General features: G+C 39.8%; 1 protein-coding gene across 32 annotated transcripts in view; it reads left to right on the top strand.

Annotated features, from left to right (window-relative positions):
* Positions 1–4,365: 4,365 nt before the first annotated feature.
* ADGRL2 (adhesion G protein-coupled receptor L2) overlaps positions 4,366–18,957 on the top strand; it is a 157,409-nt gene continuing 142,817 nt past the window's right edge. For 6 of the 32 annotated variants that reach the window (XM_068199966.1, XM_068199956.1, XM_068199955.1 and 3 more), the window contains exon 1: positions 5,250–6,220. The gene's annotated coding sequence lies outside the window, so the exon portion shown is untranslated. Of the gene's footprint in view, positions 4,510–4,726; positions 4,742–5,241; positions 6,221–6,636; positions 6,769–18,957 lie in introns of those variants that run through there. The other 26 variants (XM_068199977.1, XM_068199974.1, XM_068199972.1 and 23 more) reach the window with 14 other exon arrangements.

Here is an 18,957-nt window from a genome sequence, read left to right as displayed (position 1 = left end):
GCAAATTGCAGAGATAGAGCAAAATCATAGCAAATTGTATAATATAGTTGTGTTAGGGGGAGGAGGAGAAGGAGCTCCCTGCCTGTCAGGCAAAATTGTATTTATTTTAAAAAGAAAAATCTATGTAATTTCTTAGCATTCTCTTGGGCTTCTCTCCTTAAAAAAACTAAAACAAAACTTTTTTTTCTGCCCAAATGCAGAACATGTGCCTATACAGATATAGCAGCTGGAGAAAAGGGAACCTAGAATCTGCAAACCTATTTGGAGAATTGGGATCTCATGACATATCTCTTTCTCCAAGAGCTCAGCACTGCAGTTCCTTTCCTGGTATGACCATTTAAGCTTCAATGCTGAGCTTTTCACATGAAAACAGGGAATTGTACTCATTTCTTTTTTAAGTGTGTCCTGCTACGTTACTCCTAACAGCTGAGTCTTGAAAACTCTTTGGCCTTTGAAAATGCCTGCAGCATTAAAGTCTAAACTTTACTCCACCAACATACATCCAAAATACCTGAATTCCAAAGAAATGTATTTCTTCAGTAACACTGAGCTCCACTGCTCCCCCAAATTTACCTCAGAAAGTGGAGAGGTAACTGCAAAATACGGCATTAAAAACTGCAACTAAATTCACTGAAAAAAATCATATTGATCTCTTCTAATTTATTAATGGGAGACAAAAATTCTGTTTCAGAATACGAGTTAATATGGCATACACATGTTTTTGTTTCATAGCTGCATTTTCTCTGAACAAGGTTGTTTCTAATATTACTTAATTAAACAAAATTAAATTAATTTCTAAGAAACAAGAGAAAACAGCTTTGTTGAATAAAATGATCTTCATTTTCTTGAAGCTATTTAAATTAAAAACATGCGTCTCTACAGTTGGAAAAAAACCATCCATGGTTAAAATGTTTGAAGCCCATCAATCTCTTTAACCACACAGCTAATGTGTTCCTTCTGTTTTCTTTGAATGAAATCACCATGAGTGGTTAGATGTTGATTTAACATAAAGCAAGTGGAAATGGGTGTTTCCTTAGTCATGTGTAGAATTTATTTTTAAAAACAATTAGCAAGTGTTATGAATAAGTCAATGATTTTGTCTTTTCTTAAATAATGATATAGATTATGAGTCATTAAAATTGATTACTGAAGTAAACTATGCAAAATGCAAATTCATATTACATTTATTTGTTAGAAACAGCTGCAGAATTCTCTTATTTTATTGATGGGTTTCATTTTTTTTTCCCAAGTGACACTAAAATCAATTACTTAGTTTAAAAGACCAGTAATTGTCAAGATTTCCAAACTTTTAAGGCAATGCATTGGATATTTCCTATTATGGGTTGTATCATTCACAGTTTATTTATATAAATTCGCCTGCAAAAGTAATTGGGGATTTTCCTGAATAAAACAAGAAAAATTTTCTCTTTTTTATTGTATGTTGAAATGGTAAAATCATTTAATGGTTTGTTACTTTTGCATGGGAAAAAAAATGAGTTCTTTACATCATAGCAATTAAACTGTGTCTTTATATCAGTGCACCAATTTTAGCTGATAATAATGCATACCTATATTTACTACCTCTTCTGTCAGTCTTTGCCAACATTACATCTAATTACAGGTTCATTGATACGTTATTCACAGGAGTACAGACAGATAAGAGGAAATGTCAGTCGGTAGTATTTAAAGTTCAGTCATAAAACTCCAGTAATAAAAAATAGGCTGCATAAAATCTGTGTAAACCATTACTCATGGGGGAACTGACACTTAGGGCAATACAAAATATTATTTATCAAGGTACTGAAACATTTTAAATTAACCTTTTTAAGAATAGGCAGATATAAAATACAATTCTATGACCAAAAAAAAAAAAAAAATGCTAGAGCAGCCTATAAGATCATATTACAGACATCATAATTTGGCCAATTTTTGCCACAAGTTAAATAATCTTTCTCATATGCATCTCTTTCAAGTAGACAGCTGACAGTTCAATCTTTTCTAGTTGTTACTGTCCTATACAAGGTCCCTGGAAATGCTAATTGATAAACAATTGTGGTGATTACTTTAAAAATTGCTGTGGATTTGCTTTTAGTTTTTCAAGGACATCATCCAGCAGATTAATGAAAGTAAGTGGAGAGCAATACACACAGTATATACACCTTAACATGAAATATTACAAATTTAACATTAGTTAAAGAGTGGGGATAAAATATCGCAAAATATTTTGATAAGAATGTAGCATTTCTTTTCATGTTTTCAAGGTAGATGTTTTGCACTGTTGCAGCAAAGCAAGATTTTAAGGAAAATCTACTCATCTCTACTTCTCTGTATGGAATAAGATTCATGTTTTATAGGGATATGTCAAAAAGTAAATAGTAGGAAGTCATGATGGTGGAAATTTGATTTGTTATAATTCCTTCTTACATATTAATATTCAAATCTGGCAATAATTGTGGCTGAGTAAAAACTAAAGGATCAGATTACATATGCTGTGAGTACATGTGTGTACAATTTTTCTTTTAAAGAAACATACGCTGATTCATGTGAAGTAGAATTAATCATTTGAATAATAGTATTATACTTGCCAAAACAATATACACCTCTGCCAGGTATTCTTATACCTTAATGCAGTTTTAATGAGAATTAATGGAAACGTGTTTTTGAAACAAATGCTAAAAGGTCTCTGCATTTTTAGCAATTGTTTAAAATTCAGTTTTACAGCTCACCATTGTAAAAATAGTTGTAAAACTCCATCTCTGCATGCAGACAGAAATATGATTCCAGAAGTTTTTGATGGAAAGAGGGAAAATGAACTTCAGTCCTACATTTGAATCCACACAGGCGAATTCACTTTGACTTCTGCAAATATTAGCACAAAGCCTAGTTCTGCAGTTCTTTTCAATCTTTTTGTAGGCAGAAAAAAATTAGAGAACCCAACAGAGGTTTTTTTGTTGCAAACAGAAGAACTTCTCTCTCATGTCCTCTCAAGGGAAAAGCATCACCCCTAGATAATTCTTGTATTATCGACAGTTTTCTGGCTAAATCCTGTTCTCATCAACTAAGCAAAAGTCTGTTAACTCAGGGGTATCACTGCTTATCTGCAATTACATGAAAGAAAGAAAAGAAAGAGAGAGAGAGGGAGAGAAAGAAAGAAGGACTTGTTAATGATAAAACTTTGGTAAAATCATAGCAAGTCAATATATATATATCTCCATTTCTATGACCCTCTTTTTAAACATATTTCCGTAATAGATGCCTCCAGTCCTTTCAATGAAACTCAGCTTCTAATACAATATATTAAAATGCCTCTATAATTTGATTCCACTAGAAATGCATAAGGGGTTATTTAGGGTTTTTAAAGGTGTTTATAAGGATAGCAAGAAAGGGCAATTGGCTATATTAGGAATACACCAAGGACTTTATAGAGACTCTGCCCTTTTGCTATATGTTGCTCTCACAGAAACCCATACTTGTAAATATATATAGTAGGTACAAAACTGTTACACAGACAAATGTCCTTCTATTCTGTTTGAGGCATTTTGCAGATTTAACCCAGTTGAAATCAGCCTCAGGAAGGTGCACTGTTCACTATGGCAGAACTCCTGCTTTGGTCCTAAAAGCTTGAGATTTTTCTTCCACTCCCCAGTCCCCTGGGCAGACACGCTGAACTGAGGAAGGTCAGCATGGCTATGGCATGTCCGTATTTCAGTGACTTCTAGATATTCACCCCCAAGACTGTTGCTAGCATTCTTGAAAGTTTAATGTGATTTTGAAGAGCCCTGGACCAGCTCTATAGTTCTCACTGCTCCATATTGCAAGGTCTTCAAGGCCCAGTCTCCTTTTTTCATGTCATGTTTTTCTTAATACATGCTACAATTTCTAAACACTAATTGCACAGGTATGCAGAGACATCAAAATGATTAAGTAAAAAACCATAACCATTAATGAAGGTAATAATGCTGATTCTCCGGTGTGGCATAGGTGTTGTACTCTGGATTGTCCATGTGCTTTGGACTTAAAACAGTTGATCAAGCCCCAAGTGGTCTGGCCTAGTACATGCGACTTCGTGAGTAGAGGCAGTTGAGAGGATTTCATTTCAGTGCTGCAGCGAGGGAGGGGATGGCTAAAATCCCCAAACAAAGGGAGGGGGCAGTTATCAGGTCAAGTCTGAGCTGCTTTGACCGCGGCTGTCTCTCCCTCTGGTCACCGCAGCCCCGGGCGGGCGCGGAGCGTGGGACGCACGCACGGCCCTCGCCCCCCGCTGGCACCGGCCCCGCCGCGCTCCCCGCTGGCACCGGCCCTCGCTAATGCCCAGCTGCCTCTCCCTGACCTTGAGAGCTGGGAATTGCCCGTGTTGCACATCCTGAAAGGTCAGAGCGGATTCTCAGTGTTTTGCATCCACACAGACGAGAAACACAAACCCTACAATACCAGACCGGGTTTCTAAGAGCAGATTTCTGGGAGAACGCAGCAACGCTACTAGACTGGGTTTTGTATCCGAGCACAGCAGTGAGTCAACTGAGTATCCTTTAAATCGTTTCCAAGTGCTGTTTACCCTGCCCTAACATGTTTTCCCTAACGCATCGCTGTGCCTCGGCGCGCCGTCCCTGCCGGGCAGAAGCCGGGCCATGTCAGTGCGAAGGAAAGAAGGAAAGGACCAGCGCAGCCGTGAAGGCGCTGGGGTGCCGGGACCCCCACGTCTTCCCGCCCTGCCTGCCCTCTCTCGCTGCTCGCCCAGCCGGTGAACGATTTTTTGGGTGATGCCGGGGAAGGGGAGGCGGGGGACAGGCACTGCGGTGCGGAGAGCCGGCTCGGCGCGGCGAGCCCAGCCGGCCGAGCAGCTCCGCTCGGGCCCTCGCACCAGGCGGGGTGCGCGGCATCGCTGCGCGGTCGGGTACGGGCACGAAGGTGCGGCGGGGACGCCTCCGGCCGGCCGGCCTGCGCGCCTGCAGCCGCCGGGGAGGCAACGGGAGGGGGTGGCGGCAGGCCCGAGGCCCCAGGCCCGGCCAGCGCCGGGGCCCGAGGCTCCGGGCAGGGGCGTCCAGCGGCTCCGCAGCAGCGGGCGAGCGGCTCCGCGGCGGTACGCGCCCCTCGGCATCCGCGGCGGTGGCGCGGGCAGCGCCAGCGCGCAGCCGGTCTGCGCGGCCTCTGGTGCCGAGCGGCCGCTATTTAGCCTTCAGCCCCCCCCATCCCCCCCTTCAAATGAATGAAGGGCGGGGGGGACTGAAAAAAGACAGGAAGGGGGAGAATTTTGTCCTTCGCCGATGCCGCTCTACGTGATAATATGTTTATATGATTAGCTGAGCCCAGGGGTGGGAGCGCAGGGAGAAGGGGTGGAGATTGGAAGGGGAGGAGGCTGGAGGTGACTCCAGTTCAGAGCCGGCGGAGAGTCCGTGTCAGGACTTGGCGCTCCCCAGCCGCAGACGGAGCGGTGCACGAGCACGGAGAGGCTGCCATACATTCATTGGGATTTTTTTTTTTTTTTTTTTTTTTTTGTGTGTATGTATTGCGTTTTTCCCATTACCGCGCGCGTTACTTGCTCAGCGCCCGATCTCCAGTCGTTGGCGGGGCAGCAGCACAGGGAGGAAGAGGAGAAAATCTGAGGAGGGGCCGGCCCCGCACTCCGCCAGAGGCCAGAATGTCATCCCGGGAGATGTGAATCCGGTCAGTGCGAGCGACAGAGCCACGGAGGAGGGGGTCCATTGTAAGATTCGAGTTGTTCCCCGCTGCCCCAGCTGCTGGCATCGTCTCCTGATCGCTTCACAGAAGGGACTCCCGAGGCTGGGCACACACACTGCACTGCGCCCGTCCTCCTCTCCATTTCGGCTTTTTTTTTTTAGATTTTTTTTTTTTTTAACTGAATTTATTTCTTGTGTGCGTGCGTGCGGGAGCCTGGCTGCATCGCGCGTTTGCTGCGGAGCGGAGTGTGGGGAACTGCAGGAAAATGTTGACTTAGACCCAGAAGACCCTCCCGGCCGGCTGCGTGGAGAAGAAGCCGCCCCTGCTCTGCGCTGCCCCAGCCCTCCGAGCCGCAGCGCCGGCTGCCGCCCGCTCCCGCCCCAGCCCACCGCCCGCCCGCCCGCCCGCTCCCGCGCCGCCGCCGGCGCCCCGGGACTAACTCCGCCGCGATCTCCCGCAGCCCCGCGCTCGGCGGGCTGACCCGGACCGCGGGTCCCGCCGGGGACACAGACCCCGGCCCGCCTTCGGCTCCCAGACATAGGTAAGCGGAGCCCCGCGCTGCAGCCTCGCCGCGCGTTCCTGCCGGCGCCTGCTCCCTGACTCCTGGACGTTCCCCTGCCGAGCCGCCGGCAGGGATGCACTTACTTCAGGGTCTGCCTCGCCTGCCGCTGCCACGGGGCCGCCGCCGGCGGAGCGATGTGCCCCTCGGTGAGCCCGCGGCTCTGGGCGCGGGCAGCGCGGCGGCGCCGCTGCTCCGCACGGCCGCGCTCCGCCCGCGCGGAACGGCCGCGCTCCGCCGCCGCCCCCCCGCGCCCTGCGGAGGGACCTGCGGCAGCCGCGGCCGTCCCGCCGCCCCGCCCGCCGCCGCCGGCCGCCCCGCCGCGGGGGCTGCGGGCCGGGGTCCGCCCGCCGAGCAGGCCCGGTGCTCCGCGGCGCGCCCCGCGCAGCGCGCAAAGTTGCATCCGTTCGCTGAATAATTACCTGTTGCGGGTTTATTTGTGTAACTCTGCCGAGCGCCCGGCTCCCAGCCCGTGCGGGGTGGGGGGTGGCTGTGGGAAGAGGAATAAATTACCCTTTGTCGGCTGTGGGGTGAGAACAACTTTTTTTGTCTTTTCTTTTTCTTTTTCTTTTTTTTTTTTTCCTCTTTATTTCTATTTATTTTCACATGTAGAAATCTGGGGCCATCTGGAGACAGAAAACAGTGTGTCATGAGGCACCGTTGCTGTGTCTGGCTCTAAAAATAACATCTTGTTGTTAGTCTGCGCCGGCCCTGCTGGGATTTGAGCGCGGTTTGTCAGAAAGTAAAGAGCTCTGCTGGTGCTCAGGTGTGTTTTCTTTGCCTAGAAATGCCCCTGTGCGCGACGGAAGGAATCCTGTGGAACAAATGTTCTGCTGTTTGGCTTCCTCAGACGCCCCGGCTCCCTCCTTTTGTTGCTTGCCACGAAAAGAGGTGCCATTTCGCATCATTCTGCAGAAATTGTGTGAATTAATGCAAGTGTGAATTCTTACCGTTTGAAGGAGGGTATTAGCATATCAAAGGTTCCTTAGCTCCGGCTCAATTGAGAAAACTTCAGCTTGTCTTCCATTTGCTTCCAAGAAGAGGCCCAAAGGGCAGTGGGAATTGTAAAGGGGTAAAATGGGGAGGTGGATTTGGGTTATGTTTCTGAACTTTTGCTGTTTTGCAATTATGCGAGTGAAAAACAAGGTCCCTCCACTGCAGAGCCCTTGCAAGCGCTCGGACAATTACACTCCATTGATTAATGGTTTGTTCCGAGCAAAAAAAGTGACCTTTTATGACAGGCACTGTGGCGTGGTTTCTGATTCCTGCTTTCTGGAAGGGGGATTTATAAAGTGCTTTCTCCCGCGCTCTTGCTCTGGGTATGGCCTACACGTTACTGCGTGGAGGGATGAATGGGGAAGACCTTCTAATTACTTCAGAAAACAAATGAAATCTTGTAATAAAAGACCTCTTGGTTCCAGGCCTTTGAAACAAATATGCTTCCTTCCTTAATGGGTGGGTAGGCTGGAATAATAGATATTTTTATGGAGAGTTTTAAAAGAAGTTTTAATCACCACTGGCCATATGCTTCCATTTCCTTTTCATTCTAGAAAAAGTGAAAATTTGTAATTCTTGTAATCTCATTTAATCAGTGATACTGTGTTTACAAAGATAACCTAATTTGTGGGTAGTATTACCCTATAATAAATAATTCTCAACCAGCTATGGCAGTAGTGCTGTTTTGGTGGCTGTGTAGAACATTTATCGTGTTGCAAGTTGTTTTACGAGACTACGTGTTCATAGTTTTTTATTCTTTTGTTACTATTTTCTTGGGTTTGAAAGTGGATGTGGCCTGGCCTACCCTTTTATTACATTTGCAAATCAATATTCATAATCCAGTAACCCAAAAGCCAAGCAAAATCCAGTAATCCATCAATAAGTTGGGACCTTTTCCAGGGACCAGATGTTTCTTGGGAACTGTATTCTGGTTTATATCTCTGGCAAAAAAGAACTTCCTAAATTTTCCTTGTCTATTGCTTCTTTCCAAACCTTTTACTTGAGTGATACAGATACTAAAACAGTTATTTTGTGTTTTTAAAAAGTTGGTTTAAGTCATTGATATGTAGCATTTGGTCTGTTGTTTGGGTGGGTTTGTTTGTTTTATATTTTTTTTTTCTTCTGATTCACCATTTGGGGGGTGTTTCTTTTACTGCCATGAAAGTGATGTGCCTTTAGAGTAGGATATTCAATTTCAGGCTTCAATTTCCTTTCATGTAATGCAGGAACTGACTATATATGGTATGTCTTGGTGAAAAACACTGCAGTAGATCAAGTAATTTATATAGATTTCTGTTATTCTTAGATGGACACGGCTATTTGGGCATTCTGTAAATAGATGTATTTAGTGGCTCTAAAATTAGATAATTACTTTTAGGTAATTTCCAGCAGTTTATTTACCTAATGTCTTCAGCTGTCTGAAGTAGTACCTTTTGGTGGTGTGAAAGGAACATATTGATGTAATTGCCATTATCACACTTAAGTTGCTGTTAACTAGTCTGCTTTGAATGCAGAGGGCTATAAAGAAAGCGCATTATCCTTTCAGCTATTAGGGATAATCTAAAAATTGTCTTGGAAATGTTGCACTTTGGTTTATGTGACGGCAACCCCAAATTCGACAAATCTCTAAAGGTAAAAAAGTAGTAAAAAGAAGATTTTCAACATTCAGATGACAAAATTGGACCACTTAGAGAAAAATTAATGTGCTCCAGCAGCACTTCAGCTGCCATTTTCAATCACTGTGGGTTACTGTGTGTTGGCAACAGTAAAAAAGCAGAGACGTTCAGATAGCTCAGGGAGCTGGTAGTTGGGGGAATCAGGATGTTGAATCATGTGGGGTAGAGCAAACCAATTACTTCAGGTTTTGACTTGAGAATTTCCAGTAAACATTTTTTTCTGGCTTTTGGCTCCCCTGCTCATTAATAGACCAACATCAAAGCAGGCAACCAAACTTCCAAATGTTATAAAAACTAATGTAAAGATACAGATCTCACATGTAGTCTTGCAAGTCTTAATTTAAAACAAGCAGTTGGAGTTTTTATTGCTGCAATTTTCACAATCAGCAGAGACATTAACACCAGGCTTCTGGGTGTTTCCCTTCTTAAAATGAGCAAGAGGAAAGCTTTAAAAAAACCAAAGTGTGCTTAGTTAGTTCTTATTTGATCACTTCAGAAGCTTTCTCAATGTTTTATTTATCTCTTACCGCTTTGAATGTGTAAAGTCAGGAAAGGGGGTTACTCAGGAATCCTGGTCTCTAGTAAGGAAGCACCTTATTAAAGTTTAAATAAGCAAGGTAGTATAGTCTTAGGAGTTTGTAGTCTTCATGGTTAATAGTATGTAATAATATGGTTGGTTTTATTCTGAAATGTGATATGTAGACATGACATTTTGATGAATAGATATTTTTTAAATGAGAATAGTTGTGATGAAGAAAATTTCCTACTGTTTTGAATTACAGCTTTTTTAAAAAGTCCGTAGTTTTCACTTAAAGGTTTTGGAGAGAGAAATCTCTAGTCTGACAAAATATTTACCAAAGTTTTATTTGAAATACATTTCTAATAGTGTGTCATAAATTCATGTAAATCATAATAGCCATACAGTAGAACGCATTGTTTAACATCTAGAGAGCACAGAAACACAATCATAAGTTTTTAGTGAAATTTGGACTAAAAGTTTACATATTTCCAAGCCCTTGCTCATCCTCTGTCCACCCAAAATGTTGACATACCTGTAAGAAAATGCTGTTACCTTGTACTATGGCTCCTGCTGGATTCTGCCATACCTAATATTAATGACAGATAACCTATCAGTAACACTTTATATCAAAAAATGCTCTGTGATTCCTCTGCAATTCCACTACAGAATATTTGTGGATGATTGATTATACAGGAACTGGAAGTAGCAAATAGTGATTTTTACCTAGTCAACTGCAAGTGAAGAAGTTAAACTACATGTGGTGTGTAGTGGAAGTAATACCCATGCATAGGTAAACAAGCAGTCAGTTATGAACCAAGACAGTTCAGAGCACAGGCTAGTGAAATTTGTAGTCAGTCATGTTAAACAGACCCTTTCAAAGCATTTTCTAGGATTGATGTTTGTGATGTACAAAAGTGATTTGAAATTGTGAGAAATTCACTTCCGTAAGTATTTATGTGCAGCTTTTAAACTTAAAAGCTGTCTATTATTTCTAAAAACACCCTCTGTTTGAAACAGGTAAAAAATTTTAACCATCATGGTTGTAATTGGATGTCAAGAAAACTAGAAAAACAACAACCTATTTTAAGGCCTTTCTCAATACTTTTAACAATCGTGTTTAATATTTAAATAGTTTTCGAAGATAGATGCATTTTGTTTCCAACAGTTTTTAAAATAAAAGTAGCAGGTGGCTCTGGAATATTGGTAACTTGTAATTTAATTTGAATATATACCTGGTGTAGAAAATACTTGTAGTCTTTATTTAGCAAATGTGATTCCTTTTAACATTCTTCATTTAGAAAGTGAAAGATGACAGGCTTAAAGCCCTCTTCAGTAGATAATTTTCTAGGAGTTCATGTTTCTTTCAGCCTGTAATATACAAGATGTGTTTCTACAGCATGGACTGGGAAGATTGTGTCACTTAATATCAGCAATTTAGTTATAGAAATACACTTGCTTAGTGAGTGCTACGATCTGACAGCATTCTCTAGATGCAAACTGATAGTTAACCAGAAATTGATTCCAAAAGGAGGAAGGAAAAAAAGTCTTCAAATTCAGACTCATAGCATCTCCAAGTTATGGATTGTTATATTAAATGGAGCATTTTATGGGTTTTAGAAGAATATGTAATATGCGTATGTCATGAATTCATTCTTTCTGATTTTCATGAGGTACTCTAATGATTCAACCAACTCTACCTTGCCATTTACCCAAATTATTTAGAAATGCAGGATAGTAAAAAGCATTGCAGCCTGACTGAAGCAAGCACAATGCTCAACACCTGCAGGTAGAGTGCAGTCTCTAGCAAAATGCTGTTGATTGTTACTCTGGCACAAAGCAAGCTTAAATACAGTTTGCTCAATTACAACAGAAATGCTTTTTTATGAGTAAGATACTCCGTGTTTGGGAATGTTTTGTGTGTTGTCCGCTAAGTAAAATCCCATCACGCGTGTATACGTTTGTTCAATTATCAGAGCAGCTAAGAGGAGGGAAAAAAATCAATTTACCCTGAAAAGCACCAGAAATAAGATTACCTTGGCTAGTAGGAACTTGCCAGCACTGTCTAAATTGCTTAATATTATCAAATGTTACCATTTTTCATGTTCAGTAAGAAGGATATTGACTATTCTACATGTCCAGGTCTGCTATTTGTCTATTTCTTTATAAGGTATAAGCATGTCTTATTTTTATTCCTACAACAGCAGTTACAGATAAATCGGTGGCTCTAACAATAACTTTATAAAATAGATGGAATAATACTGTTCACTGGAGAAATAGTGTTTACTTGAGATAAGTGATAACTAGTTTTTTCACTTGTTGTTCTCGTAACAGACAAATGTAAATACCTTAGCAGACATTTCAGAGTGAAAGGCGAGAGATAAAATGTAATTACTTTTCAGGGTGGCTCTGACGATGCCCATGTTCTTGTCTGTAATACAAAAAAAAAAATCTTTGCTCATCACCTCAGAATATGAAGGCCATTGTTACTTCTCAATATAAAAATATTTTCTGATTTCTGATGTTGACCTTAGTATTCATCTTTAGCTCTTCTGTGTAAGCTGGAATCCTTATAGCCATGAATTCTAGTTGCTGTTATCCAACGGAGCATTTAATAGAGCACCTAATGGACTCTGCTCCTGTATTTTTCTTGAATGCATAGCATCTTGCTTCATTCAGTCACCAAAACTAACTTTGCTACAAGGACAGGCAACACGACAAGTTAGAATCAATGGACCATTTGTAGGTCACAAAGTCAGTTTACTGGAATTTCAGAGGAAACTGGTTGAAAAGAGAGGACAAATGTCACTTTGAATAGAGATGTTTAAATCAGACTTCTGCCTTAGGGTAAAATTTAGGTCTGTTGTAGCCTAGATGTAATGTCTCCCTCTACAGAGCACAGCATTAATCATGGCTTGACAAGTGATCATGGGCTGAGAGAAATAGGGCCTGTCTTGGTTGTGTGGTTATTTTTTTTCTAATCTTAATCTCTTAGGAGCACATTATAAACACTAACATTTACACAAAAAGATTTAAGTATCAATGTCTGTGTTTCAGTAGCGAGAGTAGCTAGCTTCGGAGAAAATCTAGTTGGAGTTAATAAGAAGCTATTTGTGTTTCTTACGTAGATTCAGTATTAGGAATATTTTCCTTTTAACGTAGTGCAGGGTTTTTTTTTTGTTTTAAGAGATTTATTTTATGCCATTTCCTCATACAAATATGGTAGAGTCTCGGTCTGCCTGTTTTGTTCCTTGGTGTACTAAATAACTCTAAATCTTTTTTCTTTACAATTGTTTTACAATGTGTTTATCACCCAAGAAAGATACTTCCTTCTGCAAAACAGGCAATACAGGGAAAAGGGAGAGCAGTTTTTCTAAAATGTAACACAGATGAGTGGTTTTTTACTATGTTTATATGTTCATGATGTGTTATTTTATTGCAATGGGCTACCAAACTGGAATGAAATGCCGTGAATGAAGAGTGCCGTTTAAGATCCCGAGTTCTGATACTATGCAAATTGTGTTTAATACTTAAGTAAGGAATGTCTTGATTCATAGATAGGTGTGGGAGTGTTTATACATTTTATGGTAAAGAAGGAAATTTTCCCATTTCTTGGGCTTTTTTGCTGCTTCCTGTGGTGGGGACAGTGTAGGAGCAGCCGAGCGCTGGGTGTGCCCCAGTGCTGGAGAGGTGCAGCTTCTTCATGGTTACATTTGTGTCGGCAACTGTTGGAAAAATAGATAGTATCAGTGAAGGAGCAGCAAAACGATTTATCACTGGAGAATGATGCTTTAAAAATTAGAGTACTTCTGTTTATCCAGTTGCCTGTGGATGTGATAAAATCCCCAATCTCTCGTTTAGGTTGGGCTGCTGCTTTCCTTTGTGCCCTCTGTTGGTATTTTCCCATCAGTCGACACCTCACACCGATTACTGCTCTGAATCCAGATGACAGAATAATAACGCCGATTACTGCTCAAAGTTGTTTCTGGCAGCTGGGGAGGGGATGACCGACCTTGTTCCTGACTATCAGACTTGCTCTGCTGTTGATGGGCTCGGGTGTGCATAGAGAGAGAGCCTTACTGTGAAATCAGTGCTGCAGTGGTGGAGAGCGATCACATGCCAGAAGGAGACTTTAATTCACTTTTCTATGTATTCTCTGTAATTTTTTACAGCACTGCAATCTACGCTGGGGTGAGCAGTGTTCAGAAACAATTCCCTCTCAGTATGCAGCATTGCTTTTAAATAAAGTGACATTTTAAGAAAATATTTCTGAGAACAAGTTCTGCTGTTGACTCCGCATTTCCCTGGCAAATTCCTGATGTCTGTGTTGATGTTAGGCAGAATGCTTTTCATCTGATCCAGGCATCCTTTCATTAGACTATTACACTATTTTTTAGACTTTTTCAATGTGAAGTGACCAATTTGGAAAAACCTGCTTTCCCAGAATGAATACTGATTGAATCTTCATTTTGAACAAAATGAGTATTCTACAGAAGACCAATTCTTAACTATTTTGTTGGCTTTGTCTCCAGCAGCTTTTATTTGCTTTAGTCTAATAAGTATTTCTTAAACGCAGACTGTCAATTGGTGAGGGTGATTCTTGTGTAAATCAGTATAAAGTGCTTAAAGGAGAGAAGGTGCCTAAGCAGTGCTGTATTCCTGGTTGAGCTTCTGTGCCAGGAACACGGGTGTGGGCTGAGAGTTGTTTTGAAGAGAGAGGGGAGGTGCAGGCTGACATAATCTGAAATTGAGAAGAAATCCTTTTGCCCTTCAGGCAGTAATCTTACCCGTGCTTGAAGAGAGCATCATCTTTCCAAAAAGTTGTTGGCTTTTACTTTCTTTATTTCCTCATTTGAGCAGGTGTATAATAGTATCTCACAGTAACTGGTTGATGATCCAACTGTTAAAGATATTCCATCAGCAAAGAAGAGCTTTATTTGCAGCAGTCACATCATCTTGAAGTGAACACCCAAAATTTGTCTTATATTTATCCTATGTAATGGCTGTAGCCATGCTGAAATATCAGTACTGAAATGGCTGTATCCTACTGAAATAGGAGTATTTTTCTCCTCCATGTTTTTGTTTTGAGTGGAGTTTTTATGGGTTTTTTTTTTTTTGTTTGTTTGTTTTCTTTTAAAAAAAGCTGATATTGAAACCTTGAAGGGTTTTATTTTGAAGTTTGTTTTCCCAGTGAAAATTAAAGTTGACGCAGGGCATATGTGACTTTATGCCCAATGTGTATGCATTCATTTTATGAATCTTCTTCATGAGTCTAAGGGCACTACTTTTAGAAAGTGAGATTTTGCTCTGTAAGAAAAACAAAACCACAGGCATACATTTGTTCTTGCTGTGTGAGAAGAGAAATTAATGTTGCCTGATGGCTTCCCAGTTTTTTTGGGTGTGTGCTAAAGGTTAGATAGGATGAAGGCTTAATTACAATGTACTTAATATTTATAGCTTTATTCACTGAAGCTTTGTCCCATTTGCATTGAAGGGATTTTTATCTAGAGAGCTCATCCCATTACGGCAAACAAACTTGAGACATTTTAAGGTAAGGGTAATGTCTTTTGGGAGAAAAGCAGTTTACTTCCAATTGGATGAAAACTACATTGTTACTTCATGATTTGATTTAAATTGATAGGGAATTTTTTTTAATATATATAATTTAATTTTCAAGATAACTTACCATTCAGTTCAATTGCATTTTAAACTTTGGTGGAGTACATGTGTAATTGTATCCAAAAGTGACATTAGGCTTTTCCTCCTAGCAGTAAATAGAATGAAGGGATGCTGCTGTTTGGTTGGTTTTCAGTTAGACAAATGCATCAGATAGGATGGACTTATTTTACTGTTTGGGGTGGTCTTTCATTTTTATTTAGCTCTGGACAAACAGAGCAATTTTAAAATCTTCATTCTTTTTTTTTTTTTCCTTCTCTTTTTCTCTTTTATTTTTTTCTGCACTGAAAGCATTTAGATGACTTTGGAAAAAGAAATTTGGGTGTCTTGATATAGGAAAGACTAAAGCTGAATGTTTAACTTTTCTGAGGAGACAAGAGGAGACAGAGAGCTGGGGAAAAAAGCAGAGTATGTTTCCTGTGTTACCTCCTTATGCTGGATAACATCGGAGAAGGATTTATGGGGGAGTTTCTTTAAAATGATGACTGATTATTGGGTTTCCTATGCTGGCTGTTGCCCACATTTTTCACATATTTTTGCTCATTCTTATTATTACCTGCAGAGGGAGCTTGTATATGAGATAATCACAGTAATCAAGGCATTCAGGGCTGAATTGTTTCCAGTAAGTACAATTTCATTTCACTGTGCCTTTTCTGTTATGCAGAACAGAAGGGCTCTGCAAGACAGCTTTTAAAAAGGCTGTCCATCAGGAACAGCAAATCGCAGTGGGCAAAGATTTTAAAACATCAATAAGAACAAGCCAACTTAAAAAAATACTTCATATTTCAAAGAAGTGCCTATTAATCAGAAGTTTAAAAAAAAGATGAGGAAAACAATTCTTGCCGGTCGAGGTGCAAGAAGACTGTTTTGGTATTCTGTATGACAGGAAGCAGATTTTTGTTGCAAAAACTGTCTTCTCAGATTCTAAAAATGTCACGTCAGCATGAGAGAGACAGCAGAGTACTTTCAGGTCTTCGACACATCTCGTGCAGAGTAGTGTGGTAGCCAAAAAGAAGTAGGTAAGTATTTCCTATTTACCCAAGCAGTGTTATGGATCATAATCAAGGTGACTGTGGATGAAAGGCTAGCTCTTAATTTTGTTTTTTCTCTATTTAAAATATAAAGAGGTGAATGAGTTTCATCCAAATTGAGGAATTGATCCAGTTGAGTGCTAAAGCAGGCAAACAGTTGTAAGGATTTCTTTCTGAAGCTTTAGTAAATGCTGACAACAAAGAGCAAGGAATGTCTTAACCTAAGTTTATTTGTAAATTGTAACTTAAAATCTAGCTTGAAGAATCAGAAAATTGTACTTCGGGTAGTGATTTTTCCTTAATTTAGCGCAATGAAATAAATAATCTGGTGTATTGCAGGCTTCATAATTTGTATTTTAGTTATTATCTGGATAATTGAAAGTGTGTGATCCTTCAAAAAGTTAAGATTTCAGAGAAGAAAATTAATATATAATACAGTTTTACTTGCTGATCAAGGAGCATATTAGATGGTACTTGGATTTATTCTGTACTTCTCTTTGAAAAACGGTGGCAGTCATTTTACTTTAAAATGTTTCAGTAAACTTAAAGATGATTTGCTATGATATTGTTAGGAAATAAAGCAGTATGTATGCACATTCCATAAAACAGAAACAGCTTTCTGTAATATACTCTCCTGTAATAAATCTGTGGTGTAAATTGGTCAAAGAGTTTATTTTTTTTTCTTTTTTGTTAGTTTAAATGAACAGAACTTTAAACTTAATATACATTTAGCCTAATGTGATCCTAGGGGTTTAGTTTGAATTCCTTTTTAAATATCGGGGAAGATTTACCATATCTAAAAGAGTAGTAAGTCTGTGTCAATTTATTATTTATACTGGCTAATCCTTTCTAATGTGAAAAGTCAGCTTGTTATTGTAACACCAAATGGCCCTCTAAGTAGGGAAACAGTTAAGTAGATCTCCTGTAATAGGTTGTTGTCTAATAAAGAGATTTATGGTATTGGCAAGGGCTATTGTATAGGTATTACCCTCTCACAGCATGATCATGTATTATCTTAACAACTCAGTGCCACGTTTATGTTGAGCATTTTCATAACAGGGTAAGAATATTAGCCACAGCAATTACACCCCAATAGGATTATAATGGTAAGATTTACAGAAAATATATAAATTTTGTCTTTCATGGAGATTTTGGTAGGTGCTAGGAGTTGAAAAGTTATGCCATCCTTTTTGCATGGGAAAATACTGATGTGTAAGTCATGATGAAGAAAGAGAGGTTTGTTAATTTAATCTTGTTGAGGAATTGTGGAGAGGGAAGGACATAATCTTTCTTTACACAGTCTGTCCTTTTCTTTCCTGGTGAGGTAGAGATGTTTCAGAAGTTCCACTCAGTGGAGGCTGCCGTACAATATGAAAATCGAGACATGAATGTAACTTTAGTTCTGTTGTGAGGATAATGCAGCTGCGATTAAGATATATTTTTAACAGCCTTGTATTTTGAAGGTAGAACAATGGTAATTTGCATGCTACATTGGAAGAGCCTACTTGAATAAAATAATGTAATTTTTTTTGTTTTAGCTGTAGCGTAACACATTTTCTCTTTCACTAGTGCCAGATTTTTATGGTGATAAGTAACTTAGATAATTTTTTAAATTACTGCAAGCAACAAAAGTGACAATAATGTCATACTTGTACAATTTTCATATAAGTGACATTCAAGCTGTTCCTTAATTCTTAAAATTTTCCATCTGTTTTTTTAAAAAAAACAAAAAAGTGAGACATTAATACTCACTTACTTGGCAGAAGCAATGTTCCAGTCACATTTAATAAAACTAAATTATGTTTTGTCAATAAAAAACACTTATGGGGACTAATTGAACAAAATGCATTAGTTTATATAGTCATTTATGAATAACTACATTGAGGAGCACAGCAGTGATGAAACAGCCACATATTTTAAGATGGTATCTTGAGCTATTATTCAGTAAATACTAAAATAATGAGTGTTTAAACAAACCAAATACCTTTATTTCTCTGATTTTCTGTACAAAAATTAGAATAAGATAATTCCAAATTAAGAAAATATATAGATGGCAATTCTTACTGTGTAAGAAACTTCCAGTACATGTGGCATACATTGTAGATGTGCAGTGGTAGTATTGGTTTAATTTATAAGACACATTTCCTGGGTGCTTTAGATAAATTCTCTGTGTAAGAGTTTCTATAGAAAGATTCTGTACCCATCTGTTTTAAATTGTTATGGATCACTAGAGAAAAGATGTACATGTTTCTTTTGACATGATATATTCCACTTCTGAAAATGTGCTAGAAGTTGCCCATGGATTTGAATGTGGGATTTTTTGTGTTTTAGTGGAAAATAACTGGGACCTCAAAGCTACTTTAAAGTTAATATTCAAAACTTCATTATTTTTGTTATCATGGTAGCAGCGTATGGCTTCATCTGTGACCAGCAGCCCATGCATGTTGTATCTAGCGCAAAATTCTGGAACTTCGTCTGTGGTTTTGTGTTCAGAAGAAGAATACCATTTTCTATTTTAGACAAACTCCTGTAGGTTCTTAGGTTGGCTTCACATTTCATTCATTTTGAACTGTGGAAAGCGATTGTATCTTTTGTCTGTAAGTAAAAAGAAGACACAAAAGGATGAATGTTACCCCCAGTGAAAGTGGAGCTCCAGCCGAATTAAGAGCGTGAACTGTGACTGCATTGTTGAGGGCAGTGCTTGGCTTGTTATACCCAAGCTAAGAAGAAGCCAGTACTTAGAATAAAAGGGCAAATAATGCATAAAAATTCAGTAAGAGGTAAAGCATTGTATCCGCACTTCAATATTACAAGTATTTATAA

The sequence above is a fragment of the Anomalospiza imberbis genome, chromosome 9 (genome assembly GCF_031753505.1).
Source record: "Anomalospiza imberbis isolate Cuckoo-Finch-1a 21T00152 chromosome 9, ASM3175350v1, whole genome shotgun sequence".
Taxonomy (NCBI): domain Eukaryota; kingdom Metazoa; phylum Chordata; class Aves; order Passeriformes; family Viduidae; genus Anomalospiza; species Anomalospiza imberbis.
This window is presented reverse-complemented; position numbering and strand designations above follow the sequence as displayed.